Source organism: Triticum aestivum, chromosome 1B (genome assembly GCF_018294505.1).
Source record: "Triticum aestivum cultivar Chinese Spring chromosome 1B, IWGSC CS RefSeq v2.1, whole genome shotgun sequence".
Taxonomy (NCBI): Eukaryota; Viridiplantae; Streptophyta; class Magnoliopsida; order Poales; family Poaceae; genus Triticum; species Triticum aestivum.
The window spans coordinates 385,856,536-385,879,912 of NC_057795.1; positions in this window are offsets into that span (position 1 = coordinate 385,856,536).

The window sequence follows — 23,377 nt, forward strand, 5'->3', positions numbered from 1 at the left end:
CTCAAGCTTTCCAACTCCGTATCATTTGTTGCATTCGGACGTACGGTTAAAAAATTAGCTCGAAAATACAAATTCGGTGAAACTTGTATCGTTTTCTAAATTACTTTTAAACTGTTCAAAATTATAAAAAACTTTCAACACAAAAAAGTAGAGCATTCTCATAGCCTTTCCAACGCCATATCATTTTCCTGAATTGGGTTAGCCATTTAGAAATTCCATCGAAAATACGAACTCGGCTGTTCGGCTTGTGTAATTTTAGGATTTTCCAAATTACTCTCTAAACATAGGGAATTAGAGAAAACTATCAACACGTGGAAGCAGAAGTTTTGCAGCAGCTTTCCAACGCCATATTATTTTCCTCATTCCAATAAATGGTTTAGAAATGCGATCAAAAATACGATTCACATTTTTTGTATGAATAAAAAATGATTTTCAAAACTGCTCTTAAACCGCTTATATTTTGCCAAAAATTCAACTTGGGTCATGATAGTCATGTCCATAGCTTTCCAACCGTATATCGCAAGCCCCATTTGGACACTTTTAACTGAAGTTCAATCTAGTACTCGGGGAAGGTCAGGCGCGTTACTCGGGAAGTTTAGGTTGTGATCAAAATATTATTCTGAACTCGGAAAGTTGGGTGTTCTCAACAGCTTATTCATTTGCAGCAGAAGTTCAAGTCAAACTAACGGGGCGATTCAACACTTATTCTTGCAAAAGTGGAGAAAATTATACATGCTGTATAGGTCAAAAGTTTGGCTTTAATTTATGTTTTGCGAAGGTCAAAATGTTGCGTTCGAGAAGGTCAAGTGTGTTATCTCAACAAGGTCAAAATAAATTTAAACATGCAAGAAAACAAAAAGGGAGAAGTTCAATTTGTAAAGATGACGCGATTCAATGTGTAAACCAATGTTGAAAGAAAACAAAAAGAAAATGAGAAGTTCAATTTCTAAAGATGAAGCAGTTCGACATGCAACCCAATGTTGAAAGAAAACAAAAGGAAAGGAGAAGTTCAATTTCTAAAGATGACGTGGTTCGACGTGCTAAACAATGTTGAAAGAAAATAAAAAGAAAAGGACAAGTTCAATTTCTAAAGATGACACGGTTTGACGTTGTTTTGGTGTCTTGAAATATTTTTATTCATAAAAAATGATTAAGAAATAAAGCCAAGAAGGCCATATTAAGAAGATGGAGAAGTTCGATGATTATAGAAAACTCAGATTTTCCTAGTTATTAAAAATACGTGAGAGTGAAAACAGAAAGAAGTTCAATGTGAAAATAGCAGGAAGTTCAATTACTCCATTGAATGAGTTTCGGATGAAAAACTTTTAAAACCGTCGCAAGTATGAAAAATTGATCAACATGGGAAAGTTGCGTGTTTACAGCAGCTTTCCATCGGTATATCACTTACTCAATTCTGGTGAGTGGCTGGAGAGTTGTGAGCCAAAAAAGCACATGAAAAACAGAGTGAAGTTCAAGTACACGTGCCGAGAAGTTCATGTTCTTCATGTGGTGCATTTTCGAAGAATCAGTTTCGCAATAAAGGCAGAACGAATGATCTTGCCATTTTTGCAATTACTTCAAAACGGCTAGGAATGAGAGAAAACCATCAACATGAAAAAGTTTCGCATTTTCCGTAGCTTTTCAACGGTATATTATTTGCGCCATTCCGATAAAGCTTGTAGAAAATACGGCGAAAATACGTGTTGTGCCATTTTTGATACTGACTTAAAACCGTAAACAATTGGGAGAAACAATACATACCAAAAAGTATCGCATTTGTTCAAGCTTTCCAACGCCTTATCATTTGCTGCATTCGGACGCACGGTTAAAAAATGAGCTCGAAAATACGACCTCGGTAGAACTTGTACCATTTTCTAAATTACTCTTAAACCGTTCAAAATTGGAAAAAACTTTCAAAATGAAAAATTAGAGCATTTTCATAAGCTTTCCAACTCCATATCATATGCCTCAATTGGATTAGACATTTAGAAATAATATCAAAAATACGAACTCGGCTATTCGGTTTGTGAAATTTTATATTTTTTCAAATTACTTTTTAAGCATAAGGAATTAGAGAAAACTTTCAACATGTGGAAGGAACGGTTTTGCAGTAGCTTTCCAACGCCATATTATAAGCCTCATTCCGATAAACGGTTTAGAAATGTGATCAAAAGTATGATTCATGTTTTTGTGTGAAGAAAAAACGGTTTTCAAAATTGCTCTTAAACCGCTTACATTTTGCCAGGAATTTAAGTTGGTCATGATACTGGTGTCCATAGCATTCCAACGGTATATCGCAAGCCCCATTTGGACACCTTTTAGCTGAAGTTCAACCTAGTACTCGGGGAAGGTCAGGCGCGTTACTCGAGCAGTTTATGTTGTGATCAGAATATTATTCTCATCCCGTGATCAGAATAGTGTTTATGTATAAACATCCAATTACATGAGTGACTATACAGATCATTCGCACACACCTCAATAAACTGCATGCACTCTAAAGTAGGAGAAACGATTATCTAGTCATCTACTTCTTGTGACGCTCCCACCACTACTCTATGGCTCAATCCCACGTCTGCGGCATGAAGAAGACACTCATCATGTCAACAATCCGCCTATACATCTCGTAGCTTCTGTACGTGTCCTTGGCCGCGTACTTGACGTGTTGTTCATCCAGTCTCTCATGCCAAACACTGTGCTAGGCTTTCTTGTCCTTCTTGCTCTCATCCTTCATCTTCATGTAGTATGGGTCGATGATGGCCGAGCCAAGGTCAACCAGGGAGTTCAGTTTGTTGTTGTTGCTGCCCCATACCTTGTAGTGGTCCTGGATGTTGACAAGATTCTAGCATTTCAAGCCTGAAACCTTGAGCGCTTTTAGATCGTTGGTGGTGTCTACTGTAGAGAAATTGTAGTCGGAGCTATTGATAAACCTAGAGAAACGCTCGCAAGGCCTTGTGGCCAGGTGGTAGTGGTAGACGAGGACGTCATATTGCACGCACAACTGGGCGATGGCAACCTTCTGATCATGCCCGACACGATCGATGGTGTACTCGAGGTCGAAGCCGACCACTTGGTACTTATCCTTGGCAAGGAACTGCTCCATAGTTTGGATGGAGCTCTCCACCAACACCGGATCGTTCGTGTACACCACCGAGAAGGCCTTTCCCCTTGCGTGGGTGTCCACTACGTGATGCATGGTGAAATGCTCGCCGTTGTCATCGTCGGCCGTTGGGAGCGCCATTGGAGCCACGGGGATCGCCATTGGAACCGTTGGATGTCCTCTCAGTATGTGTCGTCGTGGGTGTGCTTATTGTGTCATGTGATGCGAGAGATGAAGGTAAATGTATGCAGGAATAAATGGGGTCCGGGCGGACTGGATTCTCTGCGCATCCGCATGGCAGTTTTTGCAGTGGGTAACTGCATTTTCGCGCCGCGCCCGGTGCAACCGCATGCCCACGAATGTGCGTGACCGTGCACCGGCCCCAAACACTAGCAGCACGCGTGGAGGGACGAGGGCAGAGCACCCGGAGGGACGTGAGAGTAGAGCGCGCGCGGTGGGACGCGAGCAGAGCACGCCGCGGCCCCCTCAACCACAAGCAACCACACGCATATAGCAGTTGAACATGCAGGAAATGGTCGCCTACAAGCCGGTCGACACTTGCGTCGCTGCGTAGAGAGCGGCCGTGTGCTACTACCTCCATCTTGGTTTATAGCCCCCTTTATATTTCGTGCCATACTTTGCCCTCAAATTTAACCAACAAAATGTTAATGCATTTTATAAAAATTATATAATTGGAAACTATGTTCAAATACGAATCCAACTATATAATCTTTGGCGACATGCATTCGTATTTTATTTGTTAAATTCTAACCAGGGCGGGGGTATAGTTGAAGTAAATATGCCCTAGAGGCAATAATAAAGTTATTATTTATTTCCTTATTTCATGATAAATGTTTATTATTCATGCTAGAATTGTATTAACTGGAACAAACAGAGTGTCACTAGTATGCCTCTACTTGACTAGCTCGTTGAATCAAAGATGGTTAAGTTTCCTAGCCATAGAGATGAGTTGTCATTTGATTAACATGATCACATCATTAGAGAATGATGTGATTGACTTGACCCATTCTGTTAGCTTAGCACTTGATCGTCTAGTATATTGCTATTGCTTTCTTCATGACTTATACATGTTCCTATGACTATGAGATTATGCAACTCCTGAATATCAGAGGATCACTTTGTGTGCTACCAAATGTCACAACATAACTGGGTGATTATAAAGGTGCTCTACAGGTGTCTCCGATGGTATTTGTTGAGTTGGCATAGATCAAGATTAGGATTTTTCACTCCGATTCTCCAAGAGGTATCTCTGGGCCCTCTCAGTAATACACATCACTATAAGCCTTGCAAGCAATGTAACTAATGAGTTAGTTGCAGGATAATGCATTATGGAACGAGTAAAGGGACTTGCCGGTAATGAGATTGAACTAGGTATTGAGATACTGATGATTGAATCTTGGGCAAGTAACATACCGATGACAAAGGGAACAACATATGTTGTTATGCGGTTTGACTGATAAAGATCTTCGTAGAATATGTAGAAACCAATATGAGCATCCAGGTTCCGCTATTGATTATTGATAGGAGACGTGTCTCGGTCATGTCTACATAGTTCTCGAACCCCGAACCCATAGGGTCCGCACGCTTAACGTTCGGTGACGATCGGTATTATGAGCTTATCTGTTTTGATGTACCGAAGGTAGTTCAGAGTCCCGGATATGATCACGGACATGACGACGAGTCTCAAAATGGCCGAGACATAAAGATTGATATATTGGAAGCCTATATTTGGACATCGGAATAGTTCCGGGTGAAATCGGGATTTTACCAGAGTACCGGGAGGTTACCGGAACCCCCCGGTAAGTGTATGGGCCTTATTGGGCCATAGTAGAGAGAGAGAGAGGAGACCAGGGCAGGCCGCACGCCCCCTCTCCCTCTGGTCTGAATTGGACTAGGAGGGGGGGCGACGCCCCCTTTCCTTCCTCCCTCTCTCCCCCTTCCTTCTCTACTAGTCCAACTAGGGAAGTGGGGGGGGGGAATCCTACTCCCGGTGGGAGTAGGACTCCTCCAGGGTGTGCCATAGAGGGCCGGTGAGGGAGTCCTGGATAAGGGGGTATCCGGACAGCTAGACTATATTCTTTAGCCAGACTGTTGGACTATGAAGATACAAGATTGAAGACTTCGTCCCGTGTCCGGAGGGGACTCTCCTTTGCATGGAAGGCAAGCTTGGAGATCCGGATTATAGATCTCCTTCTCTGTAACCGACTCTGTGTAACCCTACACCCCTCCGGTGTCTATATAAACCGGAGGGTTTAGTCCGGAGGATACCACAATCATAATCATAGGCTAGCTTCTAGGGTTTAGCCTGTACGATCTCATGGTAGATCAACTCTTGTAATACTCATATCATCAAGATAAACCAAGCAGGAAGTAGGGTATTACCTCCATCGAGAGGGCCCAAACCTGGGTAAACATCATGTCCCCAGTCTCCTGTTACCATTAGCCTTAGACGCACAGTTCGGGGCCCCCTACCCGAGATCCCCCGGTTTTGACACCGACATTGGTGCTTTCATTGGGAGTTCCGCTGTGTCGTCGCAGTAGGGCTCGATGGATCGCCTCGTTTTCAAAGACAACATCACCTCTGGGGGAGCACTGACCCGAGGCCAAACTCTTCGGCTGGGCGGCATCGTCATGACCGCCCGATCGACTTTCACGCTGCCGAAGGACTTCTCAGGTCATCAAAAACAGCCTCCGCGTCGATTCGGAACTCGCCGAACAGATGGATCCAATGGAACTCTCTTCCCTTAATGTGCTCTTGGATCGCATCGCCGCCCTGGGCATCGCTACAGACTATGATCCGATCGGGCTTAAACCCGGCCAAAGGGAGATTTATTCTCCGCCGGTCACCCATGAGATAGCGGTAGTGGAGGAACATCATACGAATTCTCCCTCTATTTTGAGGACGAATTGTGTCTGGATTTCCGAGCTCTCTAAGCCGAACACCCGCTCGCGGGAGGACATGACCCAAACCCCGAACTTAGGATCGGGCGGCGGGTTGAACAAATTGGGCAACATCCCAGAGCCCGAGCTGTTATGCTCGGAAGCTTCTTTGCCCCTGGGTCTCAGATCGGGTCAGGATTCGGATTCAAAACTACCCACCCACCCAATTTTATTCAATCTTCCACACATTAGACAAGAGCCCCAAGAGACAGTACATCATTACTGGACCAGATTCCTCCTTGTGGTAAACAGGGTCAAGGACTGTCGCGAGGAAGACACAATCTCCCTCTTTTGCAAAAATTGCACGGACAAAGGGATCCTCAATGCCATAAGTCGCCGCGACATAGTACGCTTTGCTGACTTAGCGGCCATAGTGCAGAAATACTGCGTGATGGAAAGCGCCTGGAAAACCCAAACAAACTTCTGGGACAATCCGGCTCTCACTAAACCCTTCGTCCAAACTAAAAGGTCAAACTCTCGTAAGTTACCCGATTCAATTACCAAAAAACCAAAGCCTGATATAAGGCGTGAAACCGTATTGGAAGAATGGCTCAGTGGACCATGCAAAATTCACAGCACACCGGATACTACGCCAACTCATAGCCTTAGAGCATGTTGGATACTCCGGCAGGTAGCAAAGAGCGGCGAGGATCTCCTCTTAAACCATATAGCAAAACAACATCCCGCCGGAAACAACAATACGGTATTTACAATCTTCGAGACTTTCGCCTCAAATAATAGGCGCAAGCGAGCTCAGTGCAGCCTCGCCGAAGTCTGTCACGTGGCAACAATAAACCCATGGAACGACACGGCTATAACTTACAATGCCAGTGACGAACCTCAATTCCGAACAGTCTGAGCACCAGCCGCTTTGGTCCTTAGTCCTATCGTGGACGGCTTCAGGCTCACTAAAGTGCTCATGGACGGCGGAAGCGGACTAAACCTCATCTACGAGGAAACCCTTAATAAGATGGAAATTGACAAGAGCCGCATTGAGAAAAGCAACACGACCTTCAGGGGAATCATCCCTAGTCTGGAGGCGCGATGCGCGGGAAAAATCACACAGGATTTGGTATTCGGCACGTGGGAGAATTACAGGTCCGAAGAAATTACATTCCAAGTGGCCCCGTTCAGCAGCGGATACCACGCCCTCTTAGGGCGGGACGCATTCACGAGTTTCTAGGCTATACCCCATTACGGGTAGATGAAGCTCAAAATGCCCGGGCCCAATGGAATCATCACTCTAGCTAGTGATCCGGATGTCGCACTCCGCATCGAAAATAAAACTGCCGCCCTCACCCTGGAGGCATTATCAGAAGCCCTCGCGGCCGAGGAACTAACAATGCTACGAGCAAGAGTGGACAGAGATGACGTGATACTCGACAAGCGACCTAAGTCCACCTCCTTCAAACCCGCGGACGAGATATTCAAATTCCAGGTCCACCCATCGGACCCTACAAAGACAGCTTCCATTGGGACACAGTTGAACCCCACCAATAGACGCCGCACTGCGAGATTTCCTGTGTGAGAATTGGGATATCTTCGCCTGGCACCCTTCAGACATGTCGGGCATCCCACGCAGGCTGGCCGAACACAGCCTCAATATACTAAAAGGATACAAGCCAGTCAAGTAGACTCTTAGGCGCTTCTCAGAGCCTAAGCGGCAAGCCATGGGAGAAGAGATAGCCAAACTACTCGAGGCCAGATTCATCAGAGACATCAAACATCCGGATTGGCTAGCAAATTTGGTAATGGTACCAAAGAAGGACAAATCCTGGCGCCTATGTGTCGATTTCAAGGACCTCAATAAGGCTTGCCCTAAGGATCCCTTCCCCCTCCCCCTCATTGATCAAATCATTGACGCCACCGCACAACACGACTCATTATGTTTCCTTGACGCATACTCCGGATACCATCAAATCAAGATGGCGGAATCCGACCAGGCCGCAACAGCCTTCATTACGCCGTACGGCCCCTTCTGTTTCAACACCATTCCTTTCGGGCTCAAAAACGCCGGCGCAACCTATCAACGCATGATTCAGACATGCTTGGAAAAACAAATTAGCAAGACAGTAGAGGCCTACGTAGACGACGTGGTCATCAAAACAAGACACGTTGAAACTTTAATAGATGACTTAAGGCTTCCGTTCGACAATCTCCGAACATACGACATCAAGCTCAACTCGGAGAAATGTGTCTTCAGTGTACCCTCTAGGAAATTGCTCGGCTTCATCGTTTCCAATAGAGGAATATAAACAAATCCGGCAAAAATCCAAGCTCTGTCACAGTTGGCTATCCTAACAGACCTCAAACAGATTCAGAAACTAACTGGATGCATGGCTGCCTTAAGACGCTTTATCTCCCGCTTAGGAGAAAATGCACTACCCCTTTATCGCCTTCTTCGACGCACCGAACACTTTGAGTGGACGGATGCAGCCACGGCCGGACTGGAAGAAATAAAGGCACTCTTGGCCACAAACCCAGTCCTGACCACGCCAAATACTGGCGGACCCATCCTATTATACATAGCCGCAACAAACCAAGTTGTAAGCGCAGTGCTCGTCGTCGAACGAGAAGCAGACGGACACAAGTTCCCGCTCCAAAAGCCAGTATATTACGTGTCCACTGTCCTCACTCCATGCAAATCCTGGTACCCACACTATCAAAAGATAGTGTATGCAGTCTTCATGGCATCCCGAAAACTACGACACTACTTTCAAGAGTGTTCGATCACGGCGGCCTCTGAAGTACCACTCAATGACATAATAAATAACCGCGACGCAACAGGCCGAATTGCTAAATGGGCCATTGAGATCCTTCCGTTCGTCATAACATACAAACCACGGCGGGCCATTAAGTCGCAAGTACTGCCTGACTTCATCGCCGAATGGACAGAAGCCGAACTCCCTAAAGAGTACGACGCATACTCAAATTGGATCATGCATTTCGACGGCTCTAAAATGCTGGCCGGATTGGGAGCGGGTGTTGTCCTGACATCCCCCATCGGAGACACGGTCCAATACATACTCCAAATATTATACACAGACTCCAACAATGCAGCCGAATACAAGGCTCTGTTGCATGGTCTTCGGATGGCAGTCTCCATGGGCATCCAATGACTCAAGGTGCACGGGGACTCGAGCCTCGCAGTATCTCAGATAAATGGAGACATTGATGCCAAGGACCCTAAAATGGCGGCTTACCGCAATGCCGTCCTTAAAATGTCAGCTCGGTTCGAGGGGCTCGAATTCCACCATGTGGTCAGAGAAAATAATAACGCGACCGATATCCTCGCCCGCATCGGTGCTAAATGCGACCCCGTCCCACCTAATATCTTCTTGGAAAGGCTGTTCAAGACATCCGTGGTATGGGAGGGGGAGTCCGGCAATATTAGTTCGGCTCTGAACACAACTCCAGATTCCGAACCATCTGACGTAATGGGAGGCTCTGCCACCGAAATAACACCTTCAGCCCACGAAATCATGGCTGTTATCGCCCGGTGGACCGAGCCCTTCTTGGCCTACCTAAATAGGCAAGAGCTCCCCGAAGACCAAAATGAGGCACGTTGTTTGTGCGACGCTCTAAGGCATACAAAGTCCATGAAGGAGAGCTCTACAAGAAGAGCACCACCGGAGTGCTCCAACGATGCATCTCCGAAGAGGAAGGGCGACAGCTCTTAGCCTAAATCCATTCCGGACTCGGCGGGCACCACACGGCGGCCCGGACACTCGTAAGCAAGGCCTTTCGGACAGGTTTTTACTGGCCAACAGCCCAGGCAGATGCACAGGACCTTGTCCAACATTGCGTTGGTTGCCAACTAATTGCCAATCTGAGCCATATGCCCCCTACCGCTCTCCGAACAATCCCCATAACTTGGCCCTTCGCGGTCTGGGGCCTGGATATGGTGGGACCCCTTAAAGGGGGAAGCCATAAGAAAAAAAATACTTATTGGTCATGGTGGACAAGTTCACCAAATGGATAGAAGCCAAACCAGTTAAAATGGCCGAATCTGGACCAATGATAGACTTCATATCAGGGGTTGTACACTGTTACGGTGTCCCCCACGGCATCATCACTGACAATGGCTCGAATTTTACAGCCGATGAGGTGAAAACTTGGTGCGGCAAAATGGGCATCAAGCTCGACTACGCCTCTGTCTATCACCCCCAAACAAACGGTCAAGTCGAACGTGCAAATGGTCTCCTCATGAGCGGCATCAAACCCAGAATTGTGCGATCCTTGAAGGAATCAGACACACATTGGGTCGAGGAGCTCGACTCCGTACTCTGGGGGCTGCGTACCATGCCGAATCGTACCACCGTATACACACCATTTTTTATGGTGTACAATGCAGAAGCAGTGCTACCCTGTGACATAATCCATGACTCACCTCGCGTGCGCATGTAAGAAGAGAAGGAAGCCGAGCTAGATCCGCAGGATAACTTAGATGCTTTGGAAGAGGAGCATGACGTCGCAAAAGCCCATTCCGCATTCTATCAGCAATAGGCTCGAAGGTATAAAAGTAGAGAAGTATGGGCCAAAACTTATAACATTGGCGAACTAGTTCTATGCCTCCCCGAGAAGAAGAAGGACAAGCTCAAACCCAAGTGGGACTGTCCCTTCATCATTGATAAAGTTCTCACCGAAGGAGCGTACCATCTGCGCAGTGCATCTGATAACAAACTTGAGCCGAACCCATGGAACGCGGCCAGACTCCGAAGATTCTACGCCTAGTGCCGAACTCAGTGTTCGTCTCCTTACCCCCGCTTCTTCAATTATGTTCTCTTTCTTCCTTTCTCGCCCTCTTTTTCTTTTTTAACATACGACCTTAAAAATTGTACGGATGCCCTGATCGCTCCGGCCGCACTATGCATGCACACTATACCTGGGGGCTTCCTTTTCGGAAGCTAAGTACAACTACCTTAATGGCTTCCTGCCAGCCACATATGCATTTTTCTTTCCATATGTGCCTTTTCTTCACCATTATATGCATTGATATGACTTAAGTTTTGGCCATGCTGGGTTGCCTGGCTCTTGTGTTTATGCCCTACGTTCCCGTTAATTCGGCTAGGGCATAAGGGGAGCACCTCTATGATTGTTACTGCCGGTTGAGCCGGATGTGTACCTCAGACTGGGTGAAGCTAAAAGCTAGCGTTCTTAAGGGAATATTCGGTCGGTGAACAAAAGATGTTCTCGTTCATTACAACGTAAATCCCAGATGTTTTGTTTCCTGCGCTTCTGTTCACGGTTTATTTTCCCGCGCTTCTGTTCGCAGTTTAGACATGCACATCGATGCATGCGCACCCAGTGAAAGGAACCCCTAATGGAACTATTCCCGCTAGAAGATGTTTCTTACTATCCATTTAATATAAAATAACTAGTTGGGTACTTGTCTGTTCACGCACTTATGACCCCTACGCCTGGTTTCCATGCATACCCCAGTTTTTCATAACTGCGAGGGTATTCGGATACACCCAGGACTATCGGGTCCGGGGGCTGAATCAAAAAGGTCCGCCATGAAAAATGATTTTCAATCCGACTAGGGACTACATAGGTCCATTTAATTACATAATCACTTGGACTAGCTATATTCTTACTCTATACCATCCAACAGGCCTTCTAGCCTACAATCCTATTGGGAGTACTTTGCAGCTAACGCTACTTGGTCATATACCAGACTAATGGGTATTTCTTGCCCATCTGACCCCACCGGTCCGACTTTGGCCATATGGTTCGGGTCAGCCTTGGCGTATCGCGTCTTCACCATGACCCAAGCTTCCCTCGCACCTTGTCGGCAAGCTGATATCTTCCATAAACAGAAGCGCCGCCGTGCTCCTTTGAGCATCTCTACAAGCTCGCTCATGCCTCCTGGCATGGCAGAAGATGGCCACAAGGCCTGGGCAATACCCTGCATCACCTGCCGAGCTCGCTCATGCAGTTGTGACAGATCTTGCAGCAAATCACCTGCGGATCCAGGCATCTCCTCTCCAGGATGGCCCGTCAGCATACCTGCAGACACAACTTTGTTAATTCACTTCCTCGCTGAACTGTTTTGCAACTCATTTGAAGAACTTACTATAAATGCCGCGTCGAAGTCTCCTGTTCTCCTTCACAGAATCAGCAAGCTGAGCCCGAACATCTGCCAGTTCGACGCTTAGTCAGATATTGGCATCTTGGAGCTTATTTTTCTCTTGAATAGCCTGCGTGAGCACGCGTTCGCCCGCCTACAGCTGACTTCGCAGATGTGGCTCATTATCTTCCACAGTCTTCGGATTTTCTTCGGGATTGTCTGTAGAATCTTTTGTTAGATTAATAAACCATGCCGAATTAATAATTGGTACCTATTCCTGCATGAAGGCAAGTATTACCAGAAGAGGCCTTTTTGGAATCCTCTTGTTCGGCAGTAGTGGACTTCAGCTAGGTCTTACATACCTCTAGCTCTTGAGATAACTGGGTATTTTTCTCTATAGGAACTTGTGCATACAATGATCCTTAAATCAGTTGTGTCAACTGCTTCAAGTGTTAGGGGCTACTACTACACATCCTTATCAAATTTTCTTACCTGTATATCCTTCACATACTGGTGCGTTGCTCTAGCAAGTCCATCTTGAGAAGCGCGGATATATGCGTGTCCGGAATTAAAGGCATTAAACGCCTCTTCGGAAAAAATACCACCTCGAAGTTCGGCCCGTCGGTGCCAGTGATTCATGGCGCTCTCCACTTCAGAATTTGTGGCGGAAAACCTATCTGTATCCTCTGCATGAAGATATTTCGGTGTTGACCCCACATCAGCCTCCATCCGTGAGACCGGTTCAGGAATCCAGCGGCTTGAGGCGTGGCCAGCAAGTTCCCCAGATATAGTTCGCCGACTACTCTTTCTGCCAGAACATAGTTAAGATTGTCATATCTTGACAGAGATAATCACGGAGCAAGTTTGAATCTTACCTTTGCACCAGCGTCTCAGCCCTAATTGCCTTCCTTTTTAGCCTGCCTTGCCCAGGCGCCCTTTGCTGAGGAGCCCCCACGGGTTCTGCGTGGCGTCCTGATGGCCGTTTCTATAAAGACGCAACACATGCGCATAAGGCGTCGCATAGCAAAATACTCCTTTTCGGAAGTTAAGACCTCAACTTTACTTACATGCGACACAGGAAGCAATCTGGGATAATTTGCAATGATGGCCAATAAAGAGCCGCCACTGCTTGCCTGGTAGAATGTCCCGTTGAGAATCTCCACGGATATATCCGGATCTTCTTCAAGTTCGGGGTCGAGAGCCCGGCTGTCGTGGAATTGTCACGTCAGATGTCCTCGTGAAAGGACTTAATTGTGGAGCCATCGCAACTAGGAAGCTTGAACGGGTTAATCGGGACAAGGGACACGAGAGGTTTTATACTAGTTCGGCCCCTTACGATGAAGGTAAGGCCTACGTCTAGTTGGGTTGGCATTGATATTTCGATGACCAGGGAGCGAGATACGCTATGCCCGGCTCTCAATGAGTTGTTTCTTGCCCTAAGCCGCTAGCAGGTCATCCCCTTATATACATGGGTTGACGCCCTGCGGCTTACAGAGTCCCGGCTGGCTTATAAACAGTGTACAGCTCGGTGACTAGTTAAATTTACCTTATGATACAAGTCATATTGCTGTGGCGGTTTACTACAATGGGCCTTAAGTTGCCTGTGGGCCTTAAGCCCTCTAAGAACCGCCATCTTCTTCCCTTTGGTCTTGGGCTTCTTTCTGGTGAGTCTTCTTTGCGTAACCCGACCCCTCCTAGGCGACTTAAACAAATAGTTATATCCCCAACATTAGGCCCCAGATTGATTTGAACCTATTCATGTCAATCTTAAAATACCTTATGGAACTGTCCTTCAGTCTTTTGTCTTGCGCGAAAAATTTAACCCGCTGTGACGTCATCATCTGGATCCGGGTTAAATCACCATTATGTCATCGTCAATAAAACTTATTTTTACTCCGTCATATCCTCCAATGGATCTTTGCCTTTACTGACCATCTCGAGAATCGAGGCGTTAGGGCCGCTGGATAATAGATTTTATCTGCTCGTTTCTCGCGCCGCCTCAGTTATCCTTCTCTTATAAATAGGCACAACCCTGATCTTCCCATTTCCTCCTTCCGGTCATCTTCCTTCTCTTGCTGCTCTCGAGCTCCACCGCCGCCGCTGTCGAGCTTCTTGTCTTCACCGTCCCAGGCAGGTGCATCAACCTAAATCGGATCAGAAAACAATGGGGAACTCCCGCAGCCCATCCAGATCCGTAAGTTCCCTTTCCTTCCTTGCTCAGATCCACATTAGATCTTCCTCGAGTTCGTCGGAGTTCATCACCATTAGAACCAAAACCTGGTTAGTTCTCTTCTTAGATGCCTCTTCTGATCTGAGAATGATATAAAATGGCCGTGGTAGTTGTTTTCGCACTTGTTTTGGATATAAAACAGATCCCTTTCTCTACCTAAGAGCCTCATTCGAGCCTATGAACATGTCTGCATCAGCTTTTAGGTCTAGAAAATTTTCTTATCGGAACAGATCTTTGATCTCCAACAACAGTAGAAGATTATGAAACCTGTTTGTATCACCCGGAAAACTGCTTCTGTTGAATACGCTTAAACTCAACTGACTATGTAGCCGGTTCAAATAGATAATACTGATCTGTTAACCCTACTTGCTTCTTATGACCTTAAGAAGTTTGAACTGCTTTTGATACTTGTGGCGGCTTAAATACCATTGCGTAGTTAGCCTTATATCATTAGGCCCCTTCTTAAGCCGCCACCTTAAATAATTAAGATATTTCTCCTGAGTTAAAATTGAACCGAAACTTATAATTTTGTCGTAGGCCAATTGTTGTTATGGCACCTAAGGCAACCAAGGCCCCTGTGACCTGCAATTGGGTCCCATCCATAGTCACCAATAGCAAACTATCTGAATTTGTGAAGTCCGGCCATCTGCCAAAAAAGGAGGTCATGTCTTATCGTGCCCCTAACCCTTCTGAAGAGAGGCCTCATCCCAAAGAAGGGGAGGTAATAATTTTTACGGATCATATGAACCGGGGATTTGCTCCTCTCGGCTCAAAATTCTTCAGGGAGGTTTTGAATTTCTTTGATCTTAGACCTCAAGACATTGGACCCAATTCCGTGTCAAATATTTGCAATTTCCAAGTCTTCTGCGAGGTGTACCTGGGAGAGGAGCCAAGTCTGCTATTGTTCAGGGAACTTTTCTACTTGAACCGGCAGAATGAACGCGCCAACGGGCCTAGTCTTGAGCTTGGCGGCATCTCGATCCAGCGACGGAGAGACTGCCTTTTTCCTTATGCTGAGATGCCGAGTCACCCAAAAGATTGGAACCAAATGTGGTTCTACTGTCAGGACACTTCTCCGGCTGATGAGAAGCCTCTGCCCGGCTTTCGCGCCCTGCGCCTTGAGTCTAACCATCCGCTAGCGGACAAACTGACGACCATTGAGCGTCTGCCTCTCAATCCCACCATCAAGAAGATCAAAGCTCTCTTGGGAAACGGTTTAAACGGCATCGATCTGGTCTGAGTCTGGGTCACTTGGTGAGTACTTCCATTAAGCCGTCGCTCCGGCTTAATGTGTACTTACACAGGTGAAAAGGATGACCCGCTATGCCATAGTCCTCACGACTTGCGAGATGATGTGGTGGATGCTACGACCCAGTCGCTGCTGAAGGAGGGCACTGTGATGAGTAACACCTTCGGCTTACTTCCCTTTTGCAAGAAGAACCCAGCACCTGCAGTAAGTTATCAATCATAATAAATACTCTTTGCTATATTATACCTTTTTTGTAGTCATAATTCCCTATCCTTTTCCACAAGCCGATGATAACTTCTAGAAGGTCAAATATGATCATGAGGCTGCTAAACAAGCCAGGACGACCAAGAAAACTGAAAGGAAAGCCGCCAAGACGGGAACCTCAAAGAAAAAGAAACCCAGCGCCTCCGACTTACTCAAATTGGATGATTCTTCTTAGGATGATGAAGAGGTAATCTTTAAATTTTCTTAATTCCCTTGTCATTACCTGACTGACATTCTATCCCTTCAGGAGGATACGGGGAACAGTCAAGCAGCTGATGAAGAGGTAACTATAATCTCCTCCGACTCAGAGCCTTTGCCAAGGCAAAAGATCCGAAGGGTGACCCGGAAAGTAAGATTTTCACATCCTCTTGCTTACCAAGATCCTCAATTTCTTTTGAAGCAACAACAACTTGAGAACCGGAGGCAGACCCGGAACAACAAGGATGCAAATCTCTCCTCCGTCTTACCTGACGTAACCAGGAAGCGTCGGACTGAGGTTATCTCTGATTTACGTTCTGTTTTACCTTTAGCGGGCTTAATTCGTCTGACTCCAATTATCAGGATACCTCTCCTTCTTCCGGCGAATCCATGCAATCAAACATGCCGGCTTTCAAAACTGCTCCCGGGTAATGTAACCTTATGTACCTTGAGCTTTACTTTACCCATGCTTCAGTATTCATCCTTCTGCCTTTGTTAATAGCATGCAAGTGAAACCCAGCAAGAGGGCAAAGAATAATAAGCCGTCCCAAGACCCGATTGTAACTGAACCGGTGATTAATACATCTGCTCCAGACAGCTCTACCCATCAGCCGCCTGAACCGGCCTCTAACATTCTAGTGCCAACTTTTGACCCGCCTGCCGAAGATACTCTCAACAGCTCCGATAACCCGGAAGCTCCTAGCCCAGTCAAGACGTCTGAACCGGAAGTTGAGTTTGTAAAAAATCAGTTTGTTGAACCTGGGCGGCCTACTGTGCTCGCCAAATGTTCTGCCAAAGAAGAACTTGTCGAACGCCGAAAGGCCAAGCAGGATATTACTGATTATACTCACTTAAGCATTGGTGATATAGTCTCGGGCTATCTGAATCAAGTGCATAATAGCCGTGACCTGGAAATTGACATGGTGAAACAAATACAGCACAAATCTGAGGTATAACTTTTACTATTTACCTGAATCGTACATACTGTACCAGCCCCCAAGTCTATTGCTTATGAATAAATATGCTGTAGACTTAGAAATCTGCTTTACTTGTTAGTTTATCCGGTTCAAAGAGAATATATCTAACCCGGTTATAACATGATAGTTTTAAATTTGCAATATACATTAGCCCCCAAGGGTCAAGTATCTTTACTTGTAAAGTGCTTGAGACTTAATATGTGTGACCCGGTATGATAGGTTTAAAATTCTTCAGCATACATTAGCCCCCAAGTGCCAAGTATCTTTACTTGTAAAGTGCTTGGGACTTGAATGTTACCTTATTGTGATCCTTACCATAACCTGGTGTTAATGCAGGCCACCATAAGTCAATTTGAATTGGAGCTTGATGTCCTGAAGAGTCGTTTGGAAACTCAAGAACTTGAAACTCAGAAGGCCAACTCCAAATTTGAATTTAGTGTCTCTGAAAATGAGAAGTTGGAGAAAAATTTTGAGTCAGAGAAGAAAGCTTGGGCTGATGAGAAGGCTTCACTGGTGACTTGGGCCGAGACAGCAAAAGCATCTCTTGCAGAGGCAACCACCAAGCTGTCTGACTTAAAATGACAGATATCTCAAATGGTCTCAGCCATCTTCGGTAAGTTACTGTGCAAAACCTCAAACATTGTAACCTTACAATGACTATTGTAATAATTACTTCCGGCTGACTGTTATGCTTGTGCACACACAGGCCCCAGGAGTACCAACCTTAAGCAAAACATGCTGATCAAACTTAAAGCAGTTTACACCTTAGTGGAACAGATGTACTCCAGGACACAACGTGCCTTGGCCGTTGTAGCCTTATCAAACACCCCTCCCCGCCTCTTACAAGACGTGCTGAAGCATCTCACTGTGCTACCTCGGCGAATTCAGGATTTAAGGCTGTCATCCGCAAGAGCCAGAGCCATAGCCACATTGATCCAGGCAAAAGCATGGATTCCAGAGCTAGACCCGGCCGACCTTGCTCTTGGATACCCCACTCGGAAGGAGGATGACACTGTATTTGATGATCATGACTTTATCGCCTGTGTCAAAGTCATACGTCCTGTGGCGACCCTCATTGGGAACGATACTGACCTCACCAAGTACTCTCCGGGCTATGACAGTGAGAACCGGAGAATACCAAACATTCCATATGATGAAGTCAGCCTGATCCCTCCAATTCGTAAGCATACTTTTGCCCCTGAAGTGGACCCAGCCGGTTTAATAGATGATGAAGCTGAGTTTGAAGCTTTGAGCGGCATTGACTGGGCCTCATCAACTTTCCAGGACAAGACAGCCGACGGAGAAGCGGAGAAGGATAACCTGGAGTCTTGAAGCCCGCCGAAGGAGTAAATCGCCAGGTGTTGTGCAAAAACAATGCTTCATTTGTTCAGACTCGGGGAGTCTTGTAATAGAGTAGAAAAAATTTCTCAATGTTTGTCATGCCTTCACGCATGTTCCGAGCACTTAGTCACTTTCGTAAGCCACTATTGCTATAGATTTCGGGCTTACGTTTAACCCTTTATTCCTTTGACGTTTAAATTTTGCTCTCCTTATCCTGCACATGGAACTAACAAAAGTTCCCTTGGCGGTTTATCGCACCGGGGGTCACATAAAGTATTGATAACCCGGAATACCAACCAAAGATATTACATACGAGCCGGTTTACGACTATAGTTGTTAAACATAACCATGAGAACATACCTGCGACCCCCTTGATAATCTTTCCTGCTGATATGATGCTCACCTGGTACTTTATCAACCTGGTGTGACCAATATTAAACCGGAAAAGACAAAAAACATCCCATAATGCTTTTCACAAGGTCTCAGGATAGTCAAAATAATTTATGCTTATAATGGATAATAACCAACATTTACAGGCTTCTGATTCGAATACGATCAGCAAACTGTTCCAAAGGGGTTAAGCTAAGATTCGGATACGATCATATAGCCCCCAGTGGCTTTGGCGATGCCGATCAAGTGGGTATCGACAGCTATGTTCTCTTTGGTTCGAATACGACCCATGTGTGAACAGGAAGCCCCCAAGTGACCATAAGATTTGTTTAATGACGCTGATTCGAATACGATCCACGTCAGACCCAAAGGGGTTAAGCTGTGATTCAAATATGATCAAGAAGCCCCCAAGTGGGTTTGGCAGTATGCCGATCAAGCGGGTATCGACAGCTATGTTCTCTTTGGTTCGAATACGACCTATGTTTGAACAGGAAGCCCCCAAGTGATCATGGCTAGATTCATATATGATCATAAGCCGGACCAAAGGGAAAGCCGGATTCAGATATGATCCGCTCCCTGTTGGTAGTGTCCACCACCTGATAAAGAAGACATAAAAACATTCTTTATGGGAAAAAAGGACAGAGGTCCTGCTTTATTGCTTTATATAATATGTACATTGTCAAAAGTATATACATCTTAAGAGCCGGTGGCTCAAGTATAGTAAGGCCAAAGATGGGCTATATTCCACTGCCGGCGGGTCTCTTCCTCCGACTTACATGATTCCTTGCGTTCTCGAATATCAATGAGGTAGTATGACCCGTTGTTCAGATTCTTACTAACCACAAAGGGTCCTTCCCAAGGAGAAGATAGCTTGTGCATGTCAGATTGATCCTGGATGAGCCGGAGCACCAAATCACCTTCCTAAAAGGTTCTGCTCTTGACCCGGCGGCTGTGATAACGGCACAAGTCTTGCTGGTAAATCACCGAGCGGGCTATTGCCAAGTCTCGCTCCTCATCCAACAAGTCAAGTGCATCCTAACGAGCCTTTTCGTTGTCCGCCTCAACATAAGCCGCCACACGGGGTGAGTCGTGTCGGATGTCACTTGGTAGAACTGCCTCCGTCCATAGACCATGAAGAAAGGTGTGTAACCCGTAGATCTGTTAGGCATAGTGTTGATGCTCCATAGTACAGAGGGTAACTCCTCCACCCAGCAACCCGGAGTCCGTTTTAAGGGGACAAAGAGCCGGGGCTTAATACCCTTCAGTATCTTTTGATTAGCTCTTTCTGCTTGACCATTGGATTGAGGATGAGTAACAGCTGAAACATCAAGCCGGATATGTTCTCATTGACAGAACTCTTCCATGGCTCCCTTGGGAAGATTAGTACCATTATCAGTTATAATGCTGTGTGGGAAACCAAAACGAAAGATCACCTTTTTCATGAACTGAACCGCTGTGGCCGCATCACACTTACTGACTGGCTCCGCCTCAACCCACTTTGTAAACTTATCCACTGCCACCAGGAGATGTGTATTTTTATCCTTAGACCTTTTGAAAGGTCCAACCATGTCAAGCCCCCAGACTGGGAACGGCCAAGTAATTGGGATCATCCTTAATTCTTGAGTCGGAACATGAGCACGTCGTGAGAATTTCTTACAACTGTCACATTTACTGACCAGATCCTCCGCATCAGCATGAGCCGTGAGCCAGTAGAAACCATGACGGAAAGCCTTGGCCACAAGAGATTTTGAGCCGGCATGATGACCACAATCTCCTTCATGAATCTCACGAAGTATCTCTTGTCCTTCTGCAGGCGACACACAGCGTTGAAACGCCCCTGTTACACTGCAATGATGCAACTCACCATTAACAATCGTCATGGATTTGGATCATCTGACAATTTGTCTTGCCAAAGTTTCATCCTCCGGTAACTCTCCCCGTGTCATGTAGGCCAAATATGGCACTGTCCAATCCGAGATAACATGAAGAGCTGCCACCAGCCGGGCCTCCGGGTCTGGCACTGCTAGTTTTTCCTCGGTAGGCACCTAGACAGAAGGGTTATGCAAAACATCAAGAAAGGTGTTAGGTGGCACCGGCTTACGTTGAGATCCCAGCCGGCTTAAAGCATCAGCCGCCTCATTCTTCCTTCGATCAATGTGCTCCACTTGATAACCTTTGAAATGTCCAGCCACAGCATCTACTTCACGTCGATAAGCCGCCATGAGAGGATCCTTGGAATCCCACTTGCCTGACACCTGTTGAGCCACGAGATCTGAGTCGCCCAGACACCTTACCCGACTTAAGTTCATCTCCTTGGCCATCCAGAGACCATAGAGTAAGGCCTCGTACTCAGCTGCATTGTTAGTACATGGGAACATAAGCCGGAGTACATAACGAAATTTGTCACCTCGAGGGGAAGTTAAAACAATTCCAGCCCCCGAGCCTTCTAGCTGCATGGACCCGTCAAAGTGAATAGTCCAATATGTGTTGTCTGGCTTCTCCTCAGGTGCATGTAACTCTGTCCAATCATTGATAAAGTCCACCAAGGCCTGCGACTTAATAGCAGTACGTGGCATGTACTTCAAACCATGAGGTCCAAGCTCGATAGCCCATTTGGCGACTCGTCCTGTGGCCTCCCTATTCTGGATGATGTCTCCCAAAGGGGCAGAACTTACCACAGTTATAGGATGACTTTGAAAGTACTGCTTCAACTTCCGGTTGGCCATAAACACTCCGTAAACGAGTTTCTGCCAACGTGGATACCTTTGTTTAGACTCAATGAGCACCTAACTGATATAATAAACCGGCTGTTGAACCGGATGCTCCTTGCCAGCTTCCTTACGCTCCACCACGATGGCAACATTGACCGCTCGTGAATTAGCAGCCACATATAACAGCAACGACTCTCTGTCAATGGGAGCCGCAAGAACCGGTGGTTCAGACAATTGCCTCTTCAAGTCTTCGAAGGTAGCAGACGCAGCATCACTCCAGACAAAAGTGTCAGTTTTCTTCATCATCTTATATAATGGAAGGGCCTTCTCACCTAACCGGCTTATGAACCGGCTTAAAGCAGCAACACGACCCGCCAGGCGCTGAACATCATTGATGCACGCCGGCTTAGCCAGAGAGGTAATCACCTTAATCTTCTCCGGATTAGCTTCAATGCCTCTGTTTGACACTAGAAAACCTAAGAGCTTGCCCGCAGGTACACCAAACACACACATGGCCGGGTTAAGCATCATCTTGTAAACCCGGAGATTATCAAAAGTCTCTTTCAGGTCAGATATCAAGGTTTCCTTTTCTCTGGACTTCACCACAATGTCATCTACATAAGCATGAACATTACGCCCAATTTGATCGTGCAAACAGTTCTGCACACACTGCTGATAAGTCGCCTGGGCACTTTTGAGTCCAAATGGCATAGATACATAACAGAAGGCTCCAAACGGAGTAATAAAAGATGTATTCTCCTGGTCCTTAACTGCCATCTTGATCTGATGATAGCCCGAGTAAGCATCCAAAAAGCTCAAACGTTCACAACCCGCCGTAGCATCAATGATTTCATCAATACGGGGGAGAGCAAAGGGATCAGCCGGACAAGCCTTGTTTAAGTCCGTGTAATCCACACACATCCGGCAAGTGCCATTCTTCTTGAGCACTAACATCGGGTTAGCCAACCACTCTAGGTGAAAAACTTCAACAATAAACCTGGCCGCTAAGAGCCGGGCGACCTCTTCCCCAATAGCTTTTCGTCTCTCTTCGTTGAATGGTGGGAGAAACTGCCTGACCGGCTTATACTTTGGATCAATATTGAGAGTGTGCTCAACGAGTTCCCTTGGTACACCCGGCATGTCAGAAGGTTTCCATGCAAAGATGTCCCGGTTCTCAGGATGAACTCGATGAGCACGCTTTCCTATTTAGGATCCAAATTGGCACTGATACTGAACTGCTTAGAGGCATCTCTTGGGGTAAAGTCAACAAGCTTTGTCTCAGTGGCCGATTTAAACTTCAACGCCGGGTCATGCTCAGTAGTTGGTTTCTTGAGGGAGGTCATATCCGGGTCAACATTGTCTTGATAAAATTTGAGCTCCTCCACGGCACAGGCAGACTCAGCGTAAGCCGCGTCGCCTTCTTCACATTCCAAGGACACCTTTCGACTCCCATGCACAGTGATGGTGCCCTTGTAACTCGACATCTTGAGCTGTAAATAAACGTAACATGGCCGTGCCATGAACTTAGCATAAGCCGGTCGCCCAAATAAAGCGTGATATGGACTCCTGATTTTAACCACTTCAAACGTCAATTTCTCAGCCCTGGAATCATACTCATCTCCAAAAGCCACCTCCAATTCAATCTTGCCAACTAGGTAAGCCGACTTGCCTGGAACCACCCCATGGAAAACAGTGTTGGATGTTCTCAGATTCTTCTTAGTCAACCCCATGCGCTGGAAAGTCTCATAGTAGAGGATATTGATGCTGCTACCTCCGTCCATGAGTACCTTAGTGAATTTATATCCACCAACCTGGGGTGCTACCACCAAGGCTAACTGCCCCGGATTATCGACTCGTGGAGGGTGATCCTCTCTACTCCATATAATGGG